At 40.7% G+C, this 25,634-nt stretch overlaps 1 protein-coding gene across 1 annotated transcript in view; it reads left to right on the top strand.

The window, feature by feature from the left end:
• The first annotated feature begins 10,495 nt into the window (after positions 1-10,495).
• Positions 10,496-25,634, top strand: part of CSRNP3 (cysteine and serine rich nuclear protein 3) — a 145,201-nt gene continuing 130,062 nt past the window's right edge. The window contains exon 1 of the mRNA XM_066577414.1: positions 10,496-10,574. The gene's annotated coding sequence lies outside the window, so the exon portion shown is untranslated. The remainder of the gene's footprint in view (positions 10,575-25,634) is intronic.

Genomic DNA, 25,634 nt, shown 5'->3' with positions numbered 1-25,634 from the left:
CACAAATTTTACACTCAAAACAATATGTAACATCATAGAAAAGCAAAGTATTATAAAGCTGGGTATAGTCTGTTACAAAAGTCCCCACCGGTCATAAATAGAGATGAGTGAGCGTACTCGTTAAGGCAAATTACTCGAGCGAGTATCACCATTTTCAAGTACATGCCTGCTCATCTGAAAAGATTCGGGGGCCGGTGGAAGAAGCGGTGAGTTCCGGGAGTAAGCAGGGGGAAGTGAGGGGGAGAGAGAGATCTCCCCCCACCCCCGTTCATACCCGCTCTCCCTCGCTACTCCCCGAATCTTTTCGGGCAAGCAGGCATGTATTTGAAAATGGCGATACTTGCTTGAGTAATTTCCCTTAACGAGTACGCTCGTTCATCTCTAGTCATAAAGTGATGTTAAATGTGATTGTTTCCAGTAAGAGAAACCAAGTAATCTCGTAGATATGATACCTTTTAATAGCTAAAAAAATACATGATTTTATAGTGAGCTTTCTCAGGATTCTTCCTTAGGCATAATGAAATAGATCTGAAGAGGCATGCATATATATATATATATATATATATATATATATATATATATATATACTTATGACAAGCCACAGACATGGATGTGATTAATTTGCACTTAAAAGAATACTACAATAGGATGAGTAGAAAAATAAATAAATACTTAAATTAATACTTAAATAGTCCACTGATAAACATGTGAGGGTTTTTATGGTCTCTGAATTAGTGTTAGGGGGTCACCAGGCCTGTGTGTTATCTGTGCTATAGATTTCTTACACTTCCCAGTCACACATCCTCTTGAAAAATTTAACACTCTGTTGAAAGTGTCGAAAGTTGTTATAAATTTCTACTCCCAAATTCTTCTATGGTTTTGTCATTTGAAATTGCCTTTAAGTATAATAACTTTCACGTGTTCTATGTTGTGTCCGTGACTAGGCGATGAGAATGCTTCTTCAACCTAAGCTTCCTCTGCTTGCTACAGTTTCCATATCTGTTTGTCTATGGCTTACATGTCTCCATGATACATACACCGCTGGTTATATTAATACTATATGCAATATATTTAAGACTTAGCAAAGCATGCAGTTGGATTTACAAAACCTTGCTTTTTGCCTGTAGAACATATTACCACTAAAAAGGCCACCTTACGTAGGAATTTCTCTTTGCATATCAGTTATTACATTTCCTTAATAATATAAGCCTGGCTATAAGATAACATTCCAAGTATCTTCATATTTTATGCTGAGAAACATCAGTTAACAGAGCTCCGTTATGGTGTAATAAGATTCCAGTCTTGTGTTCCCATCTAAAAACAGAATAATTGAGAGACTTGATGTGACATTTCCGAAGAATCAAAGTGATCTCTTTGCAGCTCAGACACGTTTCGGAGACAAGAAAGAAATGTCCTCTTTCACGTATGCTATAATGAAGGTTTCCCTGGAAACACACTGAACGATGTAATGTTATGCTGCATACAGTATTCTCTTTTCATGTACTTTCAAATGTCTGCTAAGTTAGTCGGTCTTATTGTCAGCAAGAGGTAAGCTTAGTCTTTGCATTCACTAAACTTCAATGAATACAGCAAAGCAAAAGATTACAATTAACCTGCCGCGATTTGTACTCAAATGACCATGTACTTTAACATCTGAGGTCTCCTTTGAATTCTGCAGTCATATTTGTAAGGCAGCTAATGCTTTGTTCACATCTACGTCGGAGGTTCTGTTCGGAGTCTCCGGGAAACAGATCTTGTACAAAACTCCAGACAAAATAGCACAGCATGCTGCGCTATATTGTCTGGGATAATGCTGAGCAGCATAATGTAAATCCAATCGACCCAAAACACAATCTTTGTCTAAAAAAAATCCAGTCCCTATAAGAAGTTGTTGTTTTTGCCACAAAAATCGACATGCAGTTACATCTCAGGTAGATATGCAAATTAATAGAGTTGTGGCGTGATTAGATGAAAGGTCTTGTCACCGGAGGCCTCAAAGTGGTTCCACCCTTGGCCCATAAAAAGACTCTCAGAGGCCACTTGTGTGTGGTGACCTCTTCTTCCACTTGCGTAGAGGTTGTTGACCACTAGACGCCTCTATGATGCAATACAAGAGATTTTACCCAGTTACTAGAGTTTGAGGGGGGGCACATTATTGGAATGCAAATTGGCCTCCACCTGTCATATGTAACTGTCCTATTGACAAATTGGCCTCCACCTGGGCTGTTCTAACCGCACTGTTAGGAGGTGTTAGGAACAGTGGATGTGTGAGTGCACTCACACACGGCGACTGGGCCCAGGACACCCTCAACAGACCATCAGTGGAAAGATCATCCAACAAGCATGAGCAGCTCCAACTGTTTCAGTGTTTGCCATCCAGAGACAGTTGGTACCATTGTTACAGGCCCCTGTGTCTGTTGGAACCATTTTCAGGCACTTGGCTGAAGAACATTTAGTCTCACGGCACCCATCATATGTACTGCCTTAGATACCCACCTACTATCCCCTCTGTTTACAGTGCTGTCGTGAATGACAAAACTGGACTTTTATGGAGAGGAATTAGGTTGTCTACAGTGACAAATCCAGGTTTAGTTTGGGCATTGACGATGGCTGCATTCGTGTCTGGAAACCTAGGGGTGAGCACTCCAATCTTGCCCATGGCTGGTGTAATGCTCTAGGGGGCCATTGCATATGACAGTCAGTAACCCCTAGCAGTGGTACAAGGGAGAATGACTGCTCAGGACATCCTGCAGGATAATGCTGGTTACGCACAGCAAGGGTGTCACATGTATGCCTCCACAACATTGCCACACTACCATGGCTACCCAGTCACCAGATTAATTGCCAATAGAACATATATGGGACCATCTGCAATGCAATTTTTACAGCCTACAAGTTTGCACAATCTAGAGGCTCAGTTACAGCAAATGTGGAGCGATATGCCGCAGGATACCATATGGAACCTGTACTCCTTCATGCCTGACTGTATCACATCTTGCATCCAAGCTAAAGGCAGCCTAACTGGGTTCTAGAGCCTGCATGCCCACTTGTATCACATCTTGTATCCCAGCTAGAGGTAGTACAACAGGATACTAGAACTTCCATGCCTGCCTTTATCACATCTTGCATCCAAGCTAGAGGCGGTACAACAGGGTACTAGAGCCTCCATGCCTGCCCATATCACATCTTCTATCCCAGATAGAGGTGGCCCAATTGGGTACTAGAAACTCTATGCCCACCTGTATCACATCTTGTATCCAAGCTAGGCAGTACAACAGGGTACTAGAGCCTCCCTTCAAGTGTTCAGTTTTCAGCAATAAATTATCCTTTTGCTTAAATATTTTAATCACTTATTTATATCAACATTACAATCACACATAGAAAGTTTCATTTGATTCCAACAACTCTTTTTACATGCTTCGTTTTTTGAAAATTAATTAGGTCAAAAATATATGATATTATAGCGAGCTTTCGAACCTACACAGGGTTCTTCCTCGGGCTTAAATGGAATAAATCAAAAGAGGCATGCATATAAATGCACATATACATATGACAAGGCACAGACATGGTGTGATTAATTTGCACTTAAAGCAATACGAGAGCAGAATGAGCAGAGGAGTAAATAATTATTCCAGTGATAGCAATGTGACAGTTTTATGGTCTCTGTATTTGTGTTAGGTAGGGGCTCACCATGCCAGTGTGTTATCTCTCCTCCAGATTTTTCATATTCTCCACTCGTGGAAAAAGTCCCCTCCGAGGTTCATTCCAGTCTTGACAGTGTCAAAGGTTGTTATAAATTTGTACTCCCAAATTCTTCTGTGATGTTGGGAATTGAAATTGTCTTTTAATATAATAACTTTCATATTTTCTATGTTGTGTCCATGACTAGAAAAATGTTCTGCCATGGGTAGTTCTGTCTTTCTCTCTTTAATTTTGTGGCGATGCAATCTCATCCTCACTTTTAGTTTTTGTCCTGTTTCCCCAACATAAAAGCCCCAAACAAGACATTTACTGACATTAAGGCTGGGTTCACACTTGGCGTATTCCCATCGGAAATCTCGCGGTTTGGCCGCAGCAAAAACTGCGAGATTTCCGCCGGGAGAACCGTCGCGGTTTAAGCCGCGGCGGCTTTGAAGCGGCCCGGCCGCTTGCTTTTCCGTTGCGTCCGGCGCTCCCATAGAGGAGAGCGCGGCCGTGACATAAACAAACAAAAAAATGAAAGTAAATAGACATGCTGCTTCTTTTGAAACCGTGGCTGCAGCCGCCGCAGCCGCGGTTTCAACCGGACTTACCACAGCGGATCAGCCGTCCCGTGTGGACGAGGTTTCTGAGAAACCTCGTCCACATGGCTGGCTAATCCCGAGATTAGCGGCCGCGGGCGGTTTTGCCACGGGCGAATCTGCTGCGGCAGAACCGCGGCAAATCCGCCCTGTGTGAACCTAGGCTTACAGGTACCCAATGTCAGACGTGGAAGGACATGGAACGTGTGAATGCTCCAGGGATCTTATAGTCCTGCTGTGTGTTGGGAATTTGTATCCTGTTCGTGGTCCGTACATGTGAGCAGGTCTTGCGCTCCTTACATTACAGGAATAAGTTCCTTATGGTGTGTCAGAGAGCAATGCACTCCTGATTATGAAGTTCCTCAAATTTGGAGGTTGCCTATAAACCCAGAAGGGGAGGGTCCGGGAATATGGTCCTCAGATGGTCATCCTTGTGTAGGGCATGATGGAGTTTCTATGCAGTTTTCTTTAGTACCTCTATCTGTGAGTTATAGGTCACTACTAGAGGTACACAACTGTTTTCTTCCTTCTCTATGTTTTGGAGTAGTTGATTTCTGGGTATCCTGGTGGCTCTGCTGATTTGGTCATCAATTGAGGTGGGATGGTAGTCCTGATTTTAAAATGTCCTTTTAAGATGATTTAAATCTTCTTCTCTGTCTGTTCGGTTGGAGCAAATCAGGTTGTATCTGATGGCCTGACTGTACAAGATAGACTGTGGATGATGTGAGAAATTTGCACATTCACTGTAACTGGTGTCCTCTTAGCTGAGTATCGGCGTCTCACAGTCCAGTTATACTTTTACACTGAGGCCTCAGTGTCTAGAAAAGGTAGGGAGGAAGACTCCCTCTCCTCCCACATGCTGTGGGGTCCTTTGCCTCAGTGATCCAGCTGGTCCTCCATTCAGCCAATGGCCCTTTTGGTCTGTGTCAGTCTTACTCCTGGCAACTCTCCAGCATGAAGACCTCTCTGTGCTCCCCCTCTTCTCACACACTATGAATTCTGAGTTGCACAAAAGTTCTGAGATGACTGTTGGCCTTTCCCTACTGTGTTTCATGGAGCTACACAGACAATCAAAGCTCTTTCTGGAAAATTCTCCATATAATTCAAATGCTCCATTCACTCATTTTAGTAATAGCCTTTGGCTGTGTTGTGGCCAAAGCTGATATTGCAGTCTGCATTATTGTAACTCAATCCTTGATGCCGCAGAATGGCTGACAGTGACAGTGGATGGGACATCACTCTTGAGATTAGTATATGGTGGCGGAGCTGCTGTAATCTGTAGTAGGGGAACAGGGCACTGCTCACTCATCTTCCAGTCTCAGATCCATGAAACACCAATGGCCTCTACTGGATTTGGGAATGTCATATTGACAGGGAGAATAGTGCTACATGCATCCTAGATCTATGGAGATAGTCCTGAATTTCCATTGCTGTCCTGCTGTACTGGATGACATGCTGTGCTTCCCAGTCTCAACTGTATCTGCTTTCTGAGACTGCAGATACAATTGAATACAATGCTAGAGAAAGGAGCTATCAGTGAGAGCAACTCCTTCAAATATCACTTATAGTGAAGACTATTTCTGAAAACAATTTCCAATGAAAAGTAGAGAAGTTTCCCTTAAGAACCAATCAGATTCTATATCTCGTTTTTCTATATCCTCTTTAAAAACTTATAAGTTAATTTTTTTTTATGGGCAATATTAATACTTTTCCTTTGCACTAGTTTTGAGCAATATCAAGTTAGTTTCTTGAATCTGATTTTGAAGTTCTCGGATATGAAACAAAGTCTATTTGGAATCAACTATGTTCTGCACTAGACCGAATGTCCTTAAAACGTTGGGGCCCCAGCTATAATAAAGGTTGAGTGTTTAAAGGGGTTGTCCCGCACCGAAACGGGTTTTTTTTTTTTCAACAGCCCCCCCGTTCGGCGCGAGACAACCCCGATGCAGGGGTTAAAACAGAGAACTGGACAGTGCTTACCTGAATCCCCGCGGTCCGGTGACTTCTTACTTACCGGTTGAAGATGGCCGCCGGGATCTTCTCACTCGGTGGACCGCAGCTCTTCTGTGCGATCCATTGCCGATTCCAGCCTCCTGATTGGCTGGAATCGGCACGTGACGGGGCGGAGCTACCAGGAGCCGCTCTCCGGCACGAGCGGCCCCATTGAGAAAAGAAGAAGACCCGGACTGCGCAAGCGCGTCTAATCTGGCGATTAGACGCTGAAAATTAGACGGCTCCATGGAAACGAGGACGCTAGCAACGGAACAGGTAAGTGAAAAATTTCTTATAACTTCTGTATGGCTCATAATTAATGCACAATGTACATTACAAAGTGCATTAATATGGCCATACAGACGTGTATAGACCCACTTGCTTTCGCGGGACAACCCCTTTAAGTATTTCTGTATTGCTACATCAAATTCAGAATATTCATGCTTCTTCTGCTTCTAGCTGTCCAATAAAGACCTTCATCCACGAGAGTAGATCTTTTCAGTGCACTTTACCTAGAGTATTCAGACTCTCTATGCAGAATTTCTTACATTGATTGTCTATAAAGATTTCAACTTGAGAGCTGCTCCCCTGCAGATAGTAGAACAGTGGGAGGTTGTACATCAAGTGTCGGCATGTGACGACCAATAAACACATAGAAAATGTTAAAGAATTTATATTATGTAAAGTCTATGCACATAAAGGTTCTGGAAATGAACTACATACTATCAGCTACAGTAGCTTACTGAAATTCTTTGATAAAATTAGACATTTTAGGGAGATTTATTAAGCAAAATGCCGCAGAATCCCAATAAAAGGGAGTATATGTTATGCCCCATATTTATATAATTTGGACATCTTTTACTCCTACTGTTCCTCAATGGTTCTGAAAAATGTCTAGATAATTTAGGATAATTTAGTGTAGTGTGCTTCTGAACCTTAAGAATTTTATGGTTCGTGGCATTGAGTAACCCTAAGGATATCATGGTTCGTGTCGTTGAGTAACCCTAAGGATATCATGGTTCGTGTGGTTGAGTAACCCTCAGAATATCATGGTTTGTGTCGTTGAGTAACCCTCAGAATATCATGGTTTGTGTCGTTGAGTAACCCTAAGGATATCATGGTTCATATCAGGTAGATAATTACCCAGAAGGAATGCAGATAGACTGTCAGACTTGGGACCATGGTTCCTGTGGGATTGAATGAGGTGGTCAGTTTTTCCCCTTTCTTGTAGTTCCCCACATCTCTTATTTTCCATGCTTTTTATGTACTAACTTTAGGGGGGGGGGGGGGGGGTCACACGTTGTTGCTCCTTTATCCTCCATGTTTTGCTTCCCTCTGTGTTTGTTTGCTGGGGAGTGGGTCAGAGATTCTTCTGATTACTGCATCTCCATAATATACTTTAGAAGCACCTCTATATATCAGTGATCCTACATGGAAAGTAACCTGGTAACACTTCCTAAAGACCATTATGGTTATTGCTATTTTGGTATAATCGCTTAATTAATATTTTTTATTCTTTCACTTTTCTGCACATCCATGCATCTTAGTGGACATTTTGTCATATTTTCACTTCACATATTGCATTTATTGTTTTGCTGCACCTTTGCAGATTAATTACCCTTCACTCACTTTTTTTCCCTCTCTTTTATGTTATTTATTATTATTGCTATTTACTCTTATTCATCTCATGTATGTTTGCATTATTATGCATATGGGTTTAATTATTATTAATTATTTTTTTCACTTTATTGGCAAAAACTTTGCTATACATTTGCTGTATGTGTGCGCTGGATGGCGACTGTTTATGTCCTAGTTTTCCGGTCTCAAGTATTGCTCAGCATATATGTGGGTCTTCCATGGTCTGTGCCTGCTCTGATTGTGGAGTTCCGGGTAATGGCTGCACTTTCGCTTTGTCGGGAAGGCCATTTTTTTGTCACATGATCATTGAAAGGGGTATAATAGGAGGTGTGGGAGTATTTATTTGTCTCCCCTTAAGAAAGCAAATGAACATATCAGGGTGCCTTCTGGCTCCATTGGTGGGTCCTTTTTCAGTATGTGGCTTTGACTCTGTTTGTACCCTGTTCACCTTGTCACTATTCATGTGTAGCATTACATTCATCTTATGTATGTGTACAATATGTCGGAGTTCTTGGGACCTACATATGTCTCTTTTATACTGAGATGCGTCATGCACTTTATATCCCCATCCAATGGATTCTTGGTTTTATCTTAGTCTCCTTGTGTTGTTTGTGATTTGTATTTATGTATGTAAATTAATTGCTTGGCCTCATACTCCTTTTTTTCTTTGTGTTTGTACTGAGTGTCGGAGTGGCCTCATATAGATTACTATGGGGAGGCATTGATTTATAGTGGTAAATATGCCTGGGCCCTTTATTGGAAAATCCTGCATGTTTTTGTATGTGCTCATAAGTAGCTATAGTAGCTTTCTGAAATTATTTGATAAAATTAGACATTTCGTGGAGATTTACTAAGCAAAATGCTTCAGAATCCCAATAATCTAGACTGTGCAACATGTTTATTACATTTGGACACCTTTTACTGCTACCGTTTCTCAACAGCTCTGAAAAGAGTCTAGAAAAATGAGTAATAATCTTACAATTTAGGACAATTTAGAGTAGCATTCTTATGAAGTTGGGTGCAACCCAAGGTGCAGGAGAAGGGTTTGGCCTCAGCGTTGGCCTTGCGTACCTACAAGAGTGGTGGCAAGCAATGATAGAAATGCACTCATCCAAAAAAAAGACACCAGACATCACGTGATGCTTCTTAACTTTATCAAGGTCTTAATGGTTACTGGTACCATGATACATCTCACTGCTTTCCGTATGAATGCATTGGGCCTTGTGGAAAAGAAACCTCGCAAGAGGTAAATCACAGAGTTCACACAGCTTCTCCTCCATCTTTAAATGTCAAGTGTAGCTTACAGGTTCCCTTAGGAACCCCATAGAGGCCTAAACTGTTTCCCCAATTATCAGCACTCTATCTTCTCTCTGTGCTTTCTTCTCCACACTTCGCACACGTGTGTGTACAACCCCTGTATTTATAAAGCGCGTATCTTTTATGAGATCTCAGCTCCCCATTGGCCACGCTTGCAGACTTAAAGAAATATATACATCAAAATAACCCATCAATGACATGTAAGCCCTTTACACTTAGCCATGCCTTTGTTGAAAGGGGTTCTCCATTCTTGACAATCCCTATTTGTTAGATGAGTCCCATGAGACTAAACTTATCAGTGTCCCCCTGCTAGAACCCTGAGTGATCAGCTGCAATCTGTGGGAAAACCCAACTTAATTCATGGATGGGCCCCCCAACGTCTCCTAAACCCTTAACGCAGAGGCATAACTTGAAGCTCCTGGGCCTCAATGCAAAACCTGTAACAGGGCCCCCAACTATAATGCTTTATTCATAGTACTGGGATCCCTATATGGAAAAGAAAGACCTTATGGGCCCCTTAAGGCTCCTGGGCCTAGGTGCAACCGCATCTCCTGCATCCCCTATGGTTGCGCCAGTGATTGGCACCACAGCAATGATAACAGACTCCTTTCAGATGTTACTTGAGACCACTACATTTCTAAATCTCTTGAGGCAAGAAGTTTCTTGGTGCTTTCATCCTATTTTCACAAGAATTTGCTAACATTGCAGAAACTATAGAGACCAAATCAATGCATCCTTGGGACTATGGACAAGGCCAACCTTGGAAAAGGCACACTCTCTCCAGGGTCTTCAAAGCTGCCACCTGAGCTGCTTCCCTCATACCTAAGCTATTGGTAGTATTTCCTGATGGTCTTCGTTGCAGTGCGGTTGCCACTTATACCATATGACTTTAACGCAATACTGTTATAATGAGGACTATAAAACAACATGCATTTTGCATCAAATTATAATATGCAGTTCCATGATTTGAATGTTGCTATGCAGCTGCCCTACAATGAAATGATAAATGTTTTCTTAAACTTTGCTGTTTTTGCCCATTTGCTTCTGCTGGCAGCCTGGCACTCTTATTGAAAACCCTACATAATCCCAGAGATGCTGGCTTTCTTGGAGACAAGTCCCATGTGATCACACGAGCAGCAGCGGCCACTGAGAGGCTGTGCAGTTGCATGCAGAAGGAAATGAGCTTTTGTGTAGAGTGCAGATCTGATGCAGAATATCACAGTGCTCTATGCAGAATGAACCCGCTATGCTGAGGCCATACTGAGCATTTGCTATCACCTGCTTCATACAGCATTTTATGTCACAGTAACCTGGACCCTGCTGTCGCTACTAGAGAAGCTGGTTTGGGTAAGTCATCTTTGCCTTGTATATCCATTTCAGCACAATGCTTTGTGCAGCATCTCTGTGATCTATTGCTCTATGGGCTGGAGGTTACATGCAGAATATGTGGTTGCTTCCATTTAGAATGAGATAGGTAAGAATCTATTGCATATTATACAATGGATTGCACTGCCCTGTATGAACCATTACTGTATGGAATGCTAATATAATGATTGACATGTTGTGTAATACATTAGGAGACAATTAAAGATTTTATTTCTCTCATAAAAACGTGGCACAGTTCCAACTTCATTCAGTACAGTATAACATTCATCATTACAGATGTCATTACATTACTGTCCTAGAATTATTATATATATCCAATATGTATTCCTCATTATCTAAATATCTATATTACATTGTAATGCCGTTGAATGAAAAATAGATATAAGAAGATACATAGATCTATAGATAGATAGAAAATCTATTATTTGTTATCTATTTGTCATTATCTATCTTTCTTATATTGAAAAGCTAGTTAGCATTACTGTTGAATAAAAAAAGGAGAAAATGTTTCAAATCTATCTATCTCATATCTATCGCTCTGTCTTATATCTATCTATCTATCTCCTATCTATCAAGAGATAACAGAAAAAAACCTCTCTCCTACATATCTATATCTCCATCTATCCATCTCTCATATCTATCTATCTCTGTCTTATCTATATATCTCCTATCTATTTATCTATCTATCTATACATCTATATCGCCTATCTATGTATCTCTCTTATTTAACTATCTATAACTCAGATCTATCATCTATCTCATATCTATCTATTTATATCTCCTTCTATTTATCTCTTTTATCTATCTATCTTTTTATCTTGGTATCATCTATTTATCTATCTATCTATCTATCTAATATCTATCTATATCTCATATCTATCTATCTCTATCATATCTATCTATCTCTCTATCTATCTCTCTATCGATCCATCTATCTCTCTATCTGTCTCCTATCTATCTATTATCTATCTATCTATTTATCTATCTATCTATTGAAATACCAGTTAGCATTGTATCTATCTATCTGGCTCATATCTATAGGGCTGTGTGTGGCCACACCTCCTAATGCTGGGCTCCACCCACTTTTCAAAAGAAAAGTGTGAGGGTTTGGCATAAAACTTCAAAAAGTTGCAGTTTTAGCACTTTCACCAAAATTGCAACATTTCTACATAAATAATCTGGCATACAAGATTTAATGAATATGCCCCAATATTTTGGCAATTTTATTTCAAATTAATAAATCACTTAAAAATAAAAGTGACAATCACTCAACTCTGTAACAGTGCTGTAGAACGATAAAGCCTTTATGTGAAAAGTATGACTTAGGGCGCCCACCCACTGGCGTTTGCGATTTTCGTGCGTGAAAAACGCAGCATTTTCGTCGCGTTTTTCGCGGCTTTTTCACGGCTTTTTGCGTTAATTTACATTGACATTCATGGGTGCATTAAGAGAAAAATAAGGACACATATGCAACTGACAGTTCCTATGTTAAAAATTGCAACGGACTGAAACAAAAAACGCCAGTGGACAGGAGTACATTCAAAACTAATTGCTCTTGAGAAAAAACGCAAAACGCGTTAAAGCCCTTCCCTGAAAGCCCCTGAGCTGCCTGGGCTCAGCAGTGACTCCTTGCGCTGTCCCTGGCTCTGCACTGCTGTGCTGAGCTATCAGCAGCCGGGGATTTAAAATCCCTGGCTGCTGATAGCTCCAAACTACAGAGCCGGGGACAGCGCGATGAGTCGCGGCTGAGCCGGGATTTTTCGCGCTGTCCTCAGCTCTGTAGTGCTGCTGAGCTGTCAGCAGCCAGGGATTTAAAATTCCCGCCTTCTGGTAGCTCTCATTGTGATTGGCTGAAGCACTCAGCCAATCATAATCAGAGCTACCAGCAGGCGGGGATTTTAAATCCCCGACTGCTGGTAGCTCAGAACTACAGAGCCAGAAGTCGCGGCTGAGCCTTGGCAGCTGAAGGAAGGTGAGTATGCTTTTTTTTTTTTTTTTTTAACACTACTTTTATTGGATTTTCAGGGAAGGGCTTATGTTTAAAGCCCTTCCCTGAAATCCAATGACAGGGATGCCGACAGCAGGATTCTCTACCGCAGCTGTCATGTGTGACAGCTGTGGTAGAGAATTGAAGAACTCCTCTGCTGCACCTGCCACAGATGTGGCAGATGTAGCAGCAGGGAATTCTCTTAACTAGCGGCAGATGTGTTCTTCATCCCCGCGGGGGTCACGGCAGCGGCAGAGAGGTGAGTATTTCTTTTTTTCTTTTGTTTTCACTAAAATATTTCTTTTTCAGGGAAGGGCTTATATGTAAAGCTCTTCCCTGAAAAAGAATGCAGGGGTTCCGGCAGAGCATTGTTTTCAATGGAGCCGCCGGCAGCAGCCGCCGTTTCATTGAAAACAATGCGTGCATTCCCAATGGTGCACGCATGTCCTATCTTTGCAGGCACGCACCTGCAAAGTACGGACATGTGCACACACCATAGGGAATGCATTGTTGCAAATACAAGCGTGTTTTTGTGCGATGTTGCAAAAACACGCTCGTGTGAAGCCACCCTAAATGATGGAAAATTTTATCAAAGTATCTAATGAGTGTGCTAAAATGTATCTACTGCTAGCTAAGTACAACTGTGGTTGAGCTGAGTTTGTAATTTAGCACACTTCGTATTACTTATGCTTTTGTCATACAGAAGGACTGCTGGTGAATTACTGTAAAGCACATAGGAAATAATGAGAAATTCAGCCCTACTATGCCATAACATCCTAAAATAAGAAATTAGCAATCATCTACATAGGCTGTATTTGATGGCCACTAATTTGGATATGGATTCTGTTTGACAGTGAGATCACAAAATATACAATTACTTTATATCAATGCAAAATTGGACTTAATACGCTACAAATGAACATTATTAATCTACTGGTATTCATTAAGTCAGCTGATAAGCATCAGCCAGATGTGACTGTAAATTATACATCTAAACTTTCTTAATGGGGACATGAGGTGGTGATACAACAATTACTAACTTGTCATTAAATCAGGTATTTACTTGCCAGACAGCGTGACCTGGACCAATTAATGCTTGTTGTGAAGAACCCTAAAACCCTAAAAAAACAATATATCAATATGTAGCATGGCTGAGGAAAACAGAAGACCTTCATACATCAATGGTCCAACATAACCATAATCACCATAGCCATTGATCTTTCTCCATCTAGCAGAGTCTTGTGGGGCTTCATGAATCATCACCCTCTTAGCTTTGTCTCCTTCCCTCTGATGATCCAAGGTTCCGCTATCGGCCCATCAGCAACAATAACTTAGTTCTTCTACGGTACTTAGATTATTAGCTTGATTTTAGGGCTGTAATTACAGTATGTTAGGAGTTTGGTTCTGGTATTGTTTCTGTGTTCTGAGCTTGGTTCATGCAGTAATTATATAATGAACTCGGTTCTTGTGCTGTATTTATGTTATGAGCTTTGTTCTGGTGCTGTATCTATGTTATGAGGTTGGCTCTGGTATTGTATTTATGTTATGAGCTTGCTTCTGATATTGTATTTCTGTACTGACGTTGGTTTGGGCTGTATCTATGTTCTGAGCTTGGTTCTAGTGCTGTATTTATGTACTGTGCATTGTTCTGGTCCTGTACTTACGTTATGAGTTTGATTCTGGAACAGTATGTGTTCACTGAGCTGTTCTGGTGTGGGTATGCTGTTACCTTGCTACTTTCTGCACACGCAGAATACAGGCAGACTGCCTATCAGTGTAGTATTTGGGAATTCTAAGAATAAAAGAGGGGTTCGCAATTCAGGATCCTCATTTCTTAGCTAGAGTTCCCAAGAGTTACAAAGAGTGTCTCTCGCTCTGGAGGACTGTCCTGCATTACACAGACAGCTCACTGATGTTAAAAGGCCCTGTGTAATACTTAATTTTCCCTGTGGGAGCAATGCACCACGTTTCCCCACAGTTGGTCACTGAGGGTCTTCACCCTTCTTAAAGTGGACAACCCTTTTAAATGAATGGGAAGGCATTTATATGACAGTAGCAGTGGCGGACTGGCATACATCGGGGGTCACCAGAGAAAATGTTCTATTTTTGTGACGTACCATCTTTCTTTGTCAAATGGCTCGAGACTCAAAGAAGAGTTCATCTCTGTAGATGGTATTAACCTCATTGCTACCTAATCTGTATTTGCAGTGTCTTCCTCGTACATTCTCTCCATCTTTCCACTCTCGTTCAGTAGCTTTTTAGGGCACATTGATATACGTGACTCACCTACCCACCCTGCGCGCACACCCCAGAGATCCATCCGGCAATCTTGTGCCATTACTGTACTAACTAAAGTGCTCTCTATTGCAATAGTCAAATGGGCATCACTAAGTACCTTGGAGAGTTGTCATAGCAACATTCACCATATAAACTAATAGAACATGAACATCTCTTACGTAGAATAAGGTAGAGCGAACTTGGAAACTCAAAACAGTCATTCAAAAAGGCAAGAAAATAAAATTGTTATTTTCTGGCAATTTTAATGAGACTTCTCTGTGTATTTCACAGGCCTACCGTAGGCAATGAAATTACTATTCAATTGTGGAAATACACTTAACCCCTTAATGACAAGTCTATATTTTACCTTAAGGACAAAGCGTTTTTTATTGTTGCATTTCAAGAGCCATAACTCGTTAATATAGCTGTATGAGGGCTTGTTTTTTTGGAACAAGTTTGTAATGGCACCACTCTGGGGTACATATAATGTGTTGTATAATTTGTATTATATTTCTATGGGAGGGAAAGGGAACCCGTTCTACCCCCTCCCCCCAGAAACTCCACCATTGTTCTTGAGTTTTGCCTTTACGGGCACTCATCGTTCGATAGAAATAACAAGATAATTTCCTTATTTGATCAGCACAATTACTGCAATACTAAGTTTATATATATATATATATATATATATATATATATATATATATGTATATATGTATGTATGTGTGTGTGTGTATATATATATATATAATTTTGTACTACTTTTACACAATAAAAATACGTTTTAAAGAAAAGCTATTAAAACTGCATCAGCACATTGTAAGACCCAGAACAATTTTATTTTTCCGGCATCAGCGCTGTGCGAGGTCTTGTTTTTTGTGGGAAGCATTGTAGTTTTTATTGTTACTATTTTGAGGTATATGTGACTTTTGAAATGCCTTTAATTGTGCTTTTTTTGGGAGTTGAACAAAGGAAATCTAAAAATTCTGGAGTTACTTTAAAAATTATTTTTACAGATCAATATGCATGAAAAATAGCTAAATATGTTATTGTTTCAGTTGCTGCCAATGTCGTAAATATGTGATACTTAAAAAAATGTAATCCATTTAAAAAGGTTTTTTGGAGGAAAAAAATGTGTATTTTATTTGAACTGGATATTTTTTCTTTATATTGAACTTTAATGAACTTTGTTTGGCACTATTTTTAGTCCCTCAAAAAAACTTGAAGATGCGATCCTTCAATTGCTAGGATAGTGCACTGCATTACTTATGTAATGCATTCTACTAAGCCAATGAAAGCAGCCTATTAAAATCTGTCAGAGGCAGGGTCTAATAGGCTGAGTTACATGGCAGACCTAGAGGGTTTGTCAGGCTTCTGGCTGCATGGGAACCCATTGGTATCTTGGAATCACACTGCAGGGTGTCCTCCCATCCAGAATTGAACACACCAAGCTCTGTTGGGTGCAATAAAAAAAAATGGAAACCAGCAGTGAAACTACATGTAATGCTGTAACTGTACATGTAGAGCCTCGCGTTCTATTCACTATATGTGGGAAGAAGCAAAATTCTTTCTGCTTCTTCCAGGTCTATTTTAAGAGCATTTAAGCAGATGACTGTTAATGTTTTTACATTACAGGAGGTAATCACATTGTGACATTTAATGCCCATTTGTATAGATCATTCATGTGAATAGACCGCCGGAGCGCAGCAGTTGACAATATAATTGACCTCTTGAAATACCTATTTTCATATCTTATTATTATTCTGCCTGCATTTTCATAGGCTGGAAATCAAATGTATTGTATACAGTTTGTATTTTACTTCCTTTATACATTTCTGAAAACATTTTTTTTCCATCTAAATCAGAGCCTTAAAGTTCTGTCACGGATATTCATACGGATCCACATAAGGATTTTGCCCAAGTCAATGGGGCAAATCCAAAAACAGTTGGCCCATGTAGAAATGTGTTAAAAATTGGCACGTACATTTTTTTCTGCATCGCTGAACTACAGTACGCATTTCCAAAACACTCAGTAGAATGCTAAAACGGCACAGATTTGGCTACGGGGTCCGTAGCCAAATGACACCATGTAAACTGGGATTTAGTAAGTTCAAAGGGAACTTGAAAAATACATTTTCAACATCCTCTCCCTAGTGGTGGCAGCCAGAATGTTATTTCTTTATTCCAGAAAAGAACCTTTATGATATATTATTATTAGGCTATAATCTGGTCATTAACCCTTTCACAACAAGTCAGGTGGGACAATAAGACAGTTCCTGATCCCTCTTCATACATCGTGGGTAGTGTTGAGTGAACTGAAACAGTAGAACACTGTTTCGGGTTGAACTTTGCTAAAAGTTTGGTTCGGCATGAAGCCAAACCAAGCTTTTAGAATGTTCTACCTGAAACAAGGTTTTACTGTACACTGTTGTATAGAACTGTCTAAAATCCCTTTATAATACTCTCAAAGAGATGTGCAGGGCTTTTATGGCTCTTAGGCAGTGTTTTACACCAGTTTTAGGGTTTTTTGTGAACTTCTAGTTCGGAGTAATTCAGACTGTATCAAATTTTTTGCAAGGGTTCGGCGAACTGGCTGAACCGAAGTTTTCAAAAGTTTGCTCATCCCTAGCGATGAGTGCTAATTGTAAAATACAACTAAAACTTGGCTCTAATACCCGGAAACAGAGATAAGTCCAGTCTTGGTCATCTAATTCTTTAGATGCCGCAGTCAGCACAGTCTCTGGAGGGGGCTGTCTTGCACGGCACCCAGTGTGATGGGGAACTGATTGTTTTGGTAACTCGGGGCCTAGCAAAGCTATCCAAGCCTGCTATTCTAGTGGTACTATTACACCCTGCTAGTAGTAACCACTGACCAATACAGAGGTAATGCAGTAGCAATCAAAAGATTGCATGTTCAAAACCCACTTAGGGACTAAAACAAACAAATAGTTGAATATATTTTTGGAAAATATATGAAAAATATAAAAAAGCTTGAGTTAAAAAAACTATTTTCTACATAAAAATATAAGCAATAAAAAATAAACATAATTGGTATTGCCACATTCTAAAAAGTCTGCATGGATGTTAGAACGCGATAACAAAAAACTATTTTTTTAAGAGTCTTAATAAGTTTTATTTTTAAGTAGTAAAATGTAATAAAAACTATTTATAAAAACTATCAATTTAATATCGCCATAATAGGACTGACCCACAGAATAAAGTGAATTTGTCAATGCTATTGCACCATGAACACAGTAAAGACAAATTGGATCTACAATGTTCACACCTTCTTAACCTATCATATCTTACAAAGGGAAATAAGTGCGAAGTGCGAAAAATCCACATAGCCATCAATCTCTTTATTGAATAGTTTTTCATTTACACACTAATGAAATGTTAAAGGGGTTGTCTACTTGTAAACTAAAGATGGCCTATCCTCCATGCTTGGTCATTAATAGTAGACCAGCAGGGCCTGTCACCCCGAAACACTCGCCGATAAGCTTTTCTCTGAGCCAATGCATTCGTGTTCTAAAATGAATTTTTGAAGGAAGCAGACAGCTCCATCCCCACTGCAGTGGCCAGGCTTGGTATTGCAGGCATTGGCATGAATGGGAACTTTGCCTGCAATACCAAGCCTGGCCACTGTATTGAGAATGGAACTTTCTGTTTCCTGCACAAATCAGCTTACTGCACAAGAACACCAGTCCAGAGAATAGCTGATCCCGGGTGATGGACCCCTGACAATCTACTATTGATGACCTATCCTGAGAACAGGCAGTCAATAGTTTACATCTGGACAGCCCATTTAACTATAAATATTAGTACACATCAAATATTAATAAATTAATAAAAACAAATATCCAGGGTTATTGTTAAAGGGGTATTCTGACTACTGACATTTACAGTATCCATCTACTTCTGGGGTCTCATCTCCTCTGTTGTGTCAACAAATGATGGTGGAGAAAGGGAAAAAGAAGGAAGCAGACCAAATCTGTGGGCTTCTCTCTGAATTAACATCTATGGGCATTAAAGAAAAACACCTATAAGATATTTATGACATATTCTACTGATAGGTCATATTTTTTTTTATTCTATGTTTGTTGAATTATTACAAAGAAATAAGAAAATAAGAAAGTTTACAATCATTTAGATCTTTTGTTACTAAACATTAAATCATTCACAAAATAGGTGTATATAAGATATACATTAAGAGTATGTTCACACAGCGGAAACGCCGCAGACCCCCCCAAAGCAAAAGATGTTGTGGCAAAATCCGTAGCATTCCGCAAAAGAAATAATGCCATAACCTGCACTGCAGGTGCAGACCCCAGGCAAAAACCAGCCATGCAACCGCAGCCACCCCGGCAGACACAGTGCTCCACCCACTCGCAAATCACCAGTGCACCCCCCTCCCGTGCCTAGGGGTCTCCAGTGAGTGCTGTGCCACTGGCGAGGTGATGAGGAATTGGCATCTCCCGACCACTGACTCAGCTTCCACCAGAGGCCATGGGGCACCGGAAAAAAGGCCGCCCTGACAGTGCAAAGAACTAAGTTTAAATCGTGGGATTACCCAGTAGTATGCAATTACATTCCAAACAGACATTTCCTATATAGTAAATTCATTAATCCAAATCTTATGATAATTTCTAAAAGAGAGAAATGCTGTACAACAGGGAGAGAGATTTGGGTCAAAAGTGAGAACTGTCATTGAGAAGATGGAAGAAATCCTTATTAGTAGACGGGAAGATGTAAATGTTAATTAGCAAATTGGGCTTAAACTTCTAATTCACTGGAGATCTCTAATGCTTGTTATTTAATATGTCTAATATCTGAAAACTTCAGAAAATGTCACCAGGATGTAAAAATATAGGTCACCGTGACATCTAGAGGCATCCCCGTTCTGCCAGCACACAGCAGCCCGCCGCATAACATGGATGTCGTTTTATATTAGTTTCTATTAAAATTCTTAGCATTTCCCACATTCGTCAGCTCATTCCAATTATTTTCTCGACAATAACATACCTGCAAAATAGATGAAGTGCTTTAAATAATTAAGGGTTTCAGTTGGGGGCAAATATGCTGCTCAAACTGCCCCTGTATAGGAATATAGAATGGTCATCTGACCCTCTATAAAATGACACAAAGACAAGGCATCTCAGAGCAGTCACACATATGCACCTATGATATAATAAGACAGTGTTAGAATGGGGTTCCTTGGGCCCGTCATAGGAAATGATACTGAGTGGTCCACCCCCACCAACCTATAAGGCATACACTTCCACATTAATTGTTATCTTTGTTGTTATCATCGCGGGGCATATCTTCAAAATCTAATAGGTTATTTGAATATCATCCCATAAAATGTAGACCTTCATGTGACCCATGCTGTTGCAAAGGTGCCGGCTACCAATTTATGGGGTGAAAAACAGGCACATGTAGCCTGGGGACTTCGGTCCACTCGACCAGATGATCGTCTTTCTCAGTGTAGCAGCATCTAGTGGAGCTACATGAATCACCATCCTCCTGGCTCTGTCTGCTCTGATGTTCTGAGGTGCCATTGCCAGCCCATCCGTGCCCCCACAACACAACTGCTTAGTTAACACAATCATTTAATCACTAGTGTATTTATATTATGAGCTTGGTTTCGGTGCTGTATTTATGTACGGAGCTTGGCTCTGGTGCTGTATTTATGTACTGAGCTTGGCTCTGGTGCTGTATTTATGTTCTTAACTTGGTTGTGGTATTGTCTCTGTGAGGTTAGTTCATGAAATATTTATGTGCTGAACTTGGTTCTAGTGCTGTATTTATGTTATGAGCTTGAATTTGGTGCTGTATTTATGTAGTGAGCTTGGTTCCTATGCTGTATTTATGTCCGTAGCTTTGTTCTAGTGATGTCTTTATGTTTTAAGCTTGGTCCTGGTGCTGTATTTATGTTCTGAGCTGTATTTAGGTTCTGGTGTTGTATTTATGTAATGGGTTTGGTTCCAGTATTATATCTATGTGGTGAGCTTGGTTCTGGTGCTGTATTCATGTTACAAGCTTAGTTCTGTTGTTGTATTTATGTACTAAGCATAGTTCTGGTGCTGTATTTATGTACTGAGCTTGGTTCTAGTTTTTTATCTATGTACTAAACTTGATTCTAATGTGGTATGTATGTGATGTGCTTGATTCTAGTATAGTGTTTATGTACTGAACTTGGTTCTGGTATCTATGTAATGTATCTATGTACCTATGTAATCTATGTAATGTATCTATGTACTGAGCTTTCTTCTGCTGTACTTTTTATGTTATGAGCTTGGTTGCAGAATAGAGGCAGACTGTCTAACAGTGCAGTATATATCATTTTTTTTATGATGGGGGGGGGGGGGGGGAGTAAAAAAATCCCTAAGGCTAGCAATGACCCTAGTGACAATTGACAGGCTCCAAAGTCACCTCCAAATAGGGCTGCCTACTTTAGGGCTTGTTATGGTGTCATAGCCTGGACCAACCATTAGATCTTTGGACATTCTGACCATGTAACTGGGAATGAATGAAAAGTTTCAACCAGATTCACAAATCATCAGCAAGGCAAATTATGGAAAGTTGTGCCACTTTGCAAAAATTGCCTTATATCTCATTCCTTGTAGCGGTGGTCTTAAACCCTACAGCTGTTGCAAAACTACAACTCCCAGCATGCTTTGATAGCCACAGGCAACTTCGGATAACTCAATGCAACCCTTTTCTTTCATTGGGCTGCAGTGTGTAATTCTGTAATCATATTGTAGTTTCATTGCTATTTTGCCCATGAAGAACCACTTACATGCATACAGATATATCTGATGCAGTAAACCACTTTGTAGCCGGTATAAGTAACACAAGTGGTAACATTGTGGAGGCAATATGTGCAGTAATAACAATGTAATGTCCATTGCTGAGTAAATGTAGCCTTCACAGCAACTCACACATAAATTATGTATGACTGTTGCACATGTTATGTTACTACAAGGTTACCATCAGTTACGGTACATAAAGTGTTTTCTCTACCCGGATGCATCATTATTAAATCAGATCTAAGTGTAAACAGGAGTGAGGCCTTCATACTTGTATTCTTCAATTTGATTGCATTTGGAAGGTAATAGGAAGTGACTTTTCCATGGGCAGATTGTGTGCGCGCTCTCCTTTGTCTGAGCATACATGTTCAAGCTGTCGGAAAGCATCAAGCTGTTATATTTGTTACCAGAGGTCTGAAGCCATGCGGTATTTTAGAGTGCATTAGCTTCAGGTACTGACAATGCACATAAGAGGCATATAGGTTTCTTGATTTGGCCTTGTTTAAAAGCTATTGACCTGATCGGAGCAATCTGGGATTTTCTTCGAAGAGTAAGGATCCATATGGCTGTTTTTAGAGATGCAGTAGTGTTAATGGATGTATATCTAGAGCTGTGTATGTACAATCATTGTAAAACAAAATCCATCCCCTAGAAGGGGAGTCGGATGAAACTTTATATATGGGATTTTAAAGTTAATACACGTGATTACAATATCAGAGCAAAATGATAATTTACTGTGGAAAACTGATTCCTTGAAGGGAGACTCTAGTACCCTGCTGGGTTGCCTCTAGCTTGGATGTTATATGTGATATGAGTGGGCATGGAGGCTCTAGTACCCTGTTGTACCGCCTCTAGCTTGGATACAAGATGTGATATGGCTGGGCATGGAGGCTCTAGTACCCTGTTGTACTGTCTCTAGCTTGGATGCAAGATGTGATACTGGGGGGCATGGAGGCACACAGGTTCTGTATGGTATCCTGTGGCATATCGCTCCATATCTGGTGTAACTAAGCCTCTAGATTGTGCAAACTCGTAGGCTGTCGAATTTGGTGTCTCAAATAGTCCCATACATGTTCTATTGGTGATAAATCTGGCGGCCGGGCAGGCCACAGAAGTGTGACAATGTTGTGGAGGCATCCCTATGACATCCTTGTGTGTGCGGCCGAGCATTATCCTGCTAGAAAATGCCTCTTGCCCTGGGTGAGAAAAAAACTGAATTGGGTCCCCACTTTCCAAGGGCCCAAAAACACAAGCCTTCCAATATGGCATGATGATGTTTGTACTCAGATGACCATCATTAAAGGGGTATTTCTATCTTTGCAAATTTTCCCCCATACACAGGATAGGATATAGCTTGCTGATCAGTGGTCATCTGACCACTGGAATCCACACCGATCCAGAGAAATCACCTCTGGCAGGTCCTGAAATTTTGACAGTGGTAGTTACGCCATTCACTTCAATGGCACTTCCAGGGTAAGCTGAGTTCAAGCACTTGGCAGTTTCTGGTGGTTGATTGAAGTGAATGGATTCACCAGAGATGGCCAAGCGCTTGAACTTAGCTATCTTCGGCAGTTTGCATTGGCGTGGTGGCGCACATGTGCAGCCATTGCTGTCATTCTCAGGGACATGCCAGGGGTGATATTTCTGGATCTGTGGCGTCCCAGTGGTTGGACCATCACCGATTGACAAGTTATCTCCTATCCTATGGATAGGACATAACTTTCCAAGATGGGAATACCCTTTTAAAGTGCAATAGGAGTTGTCACCCAAATTTTAACAAACCTCAGCAGCATCTATATATGCATTATTGTACGGAATTAGATCCCCCCATTTCTTTACTCTCTCCTACTGCTCACTTGCAGTCATCTGTCATTCTATTCATGAACCAGGAAGATTAGGGCGCACAGCGTTATAGTTCCTGCCTAGACAGGAGTGCAGATTGGCATCAAATTTTGGATCACAGATAAAGATACTGAATTTTAATGCTAATACAATATTGCGTAATTGCGATCAGCAAGCAACGCTGCTTCCATGCCTGCAACCTCCTTGAATAGCTCTGAAATGTTTACAAACCCGCTGATTTCACGTAGCGATAGGTAGATGGACGTGTAGGAATGTGTGATTTCAAGCTCCACGGTTTTCCCAAAGCTATTGTAATGGAAATCACTTTACATTTATCTCCAGCCCGTTTATAGTTTCCCTCTTTGATCGTAGAGGACTATTGTAGGGTGAGCAGAAGTTGCAGGGTTAACTAAATTATACACTTCCAAGACAAATTCTTCCAAGAATGTCTGGTGCCAGCCAGTGATTTCCCACCAGATGTCGTCCATTTCACCAATGCAAACCCTGCTTCGCCTCTTTTTCTCAGTTGCTATGACAACCACGATTCCGAGCTGCAAAAACATACCATATGGCTGTGAGATATCTGTTTTCTGTGCAATGATAAAAAAAAAAAGAAATATGCTGTATTGCAGCAGAAAAGAGCGAGATAACAATGCCAAGGCTGGATTATGCCGGGTACCATGAAAGGGTTAAAGATAATGGCTGCTATTATCATCAGGAATGACACAGGGCAGTTCTGTGTCTACATCTGCGGAGGAGAATGACTGATAACATGACGGGGTTGTCATAATCAAGATGCACATTATGTACCTACTGGAATCTGCACGGGCAGGCGGAAGCGTCCCGTCGTCTGGGACCCGGCCAATCGTTCTGTTCATCATATTTTTCATCAGCGGAGAATTCCTGGATGAATAGGAAGCACAATGATAAATGCTTACAAAAGTCATGGCCCCCCATGTATTTCTTGGGGAGTATTCTAGCAAATCTAACATATAAAAATAATTAAAGATCATGAAGAACCGTGAAGCACTAAAAGTCATCGTAATTACATATTTAATAGGTAATTGTGCCTGGAGTGTTTGCAAGGTATTAACTGTGCAGTACTGTAGTCACATTGGGTAGATGTGTATTAAAGGGGTTGTACCAAGATTGGTAGTTATCCACTATCCACAGGATAGGGGATAACTTGCTGATCGATGGTGGTCTCACCATTAATCTCAAGAATGGAGGTCCTGTGTCCCCATCCTCTTGACTGCAGAAATTCTTCATCCCCGCAGTGAGGTTAAAAAAGTGGACATCACAGATCATCTGCTACTTGAATCTTGTGGCCACAGCGAATTTTAAAGAGGTTATACTAGAATGACAAGTTATCCCCTATCTAAAGGATAGGGGTAACTTGTTGATCAGTGGGGATCTCACAGTTGAGACCCCACCAATCTCAAGAATAGAGGTTTCATGTCCTCCATCCTCCTCATAGCAGGCTTACTGCATCCCTTGCAGAGAGGACGAGAATGGTTAGAGCAACGGTTACGCAATCCAGTGCCGCACCATACATTTTTAATGGGGCTATATAGATAGCCAAGCAGTAAGCTCATGGGTATTTCCGTCAACCTCATTGAAATAAATAGAGTTCTGACTGCACATGCTTCGCCAGAGCTTTATTCAGGGTGATGTCATTGTGGGAGAAGCGAAGAGGGGGAGCCCTTTTATCAAAAGCAGTGGGGGGCTCAGCAGTGACACCCCCACCAATTGGCAAATTATTACCCCCATCCTCCCTGTGGATAAGGGGCAGCTTGTAATCTTGGTACAACTCCTTTTACTACTATGTGATTCTCTGGGACATAAAAAATGGTATGTCACCGTTTGGGTCCAATAACTGATGTTACAGCACTTCCTCCTTAGACACACTACCTGTCTTGGCATATATAAGTAACTGTTGAGTGGGTAACAGATCACTCCTTCCTCAAGTCAATATTATATAAAATCCTATTCTACTCTCAGCTATTTGATGAGCCAGATCATTCCATCCTCAGCTGCCCAACTTGCAGGACCACTCGTTCCTCAGCTTATCGAATGTGTCAGAGCACTCCTTCCTCTTGCAACCAATAT

This window comes from Eleutherodactylus coqui, chromosome 8, assembly GCF_035609145.1.
Source record: "Eleutherodactylus coqui strain aEleCoq1 chromosome 8, aEleCoq1.hap1, whole genome shotgun sequence".
In the NCBI taxonomy this organism is placed as follows: Eukaryota; Metazoa; Chordata; class Amphibia; order Anura; family Eleutherodactylidae; genus Eleutherodactylus; species Eleutherodactylus coqui.
The sequence above is the reverse complement of the archived record's forward strand: the minus strand, read 5'-3'. Positions and strand labels throughout refer to the sequence as shown.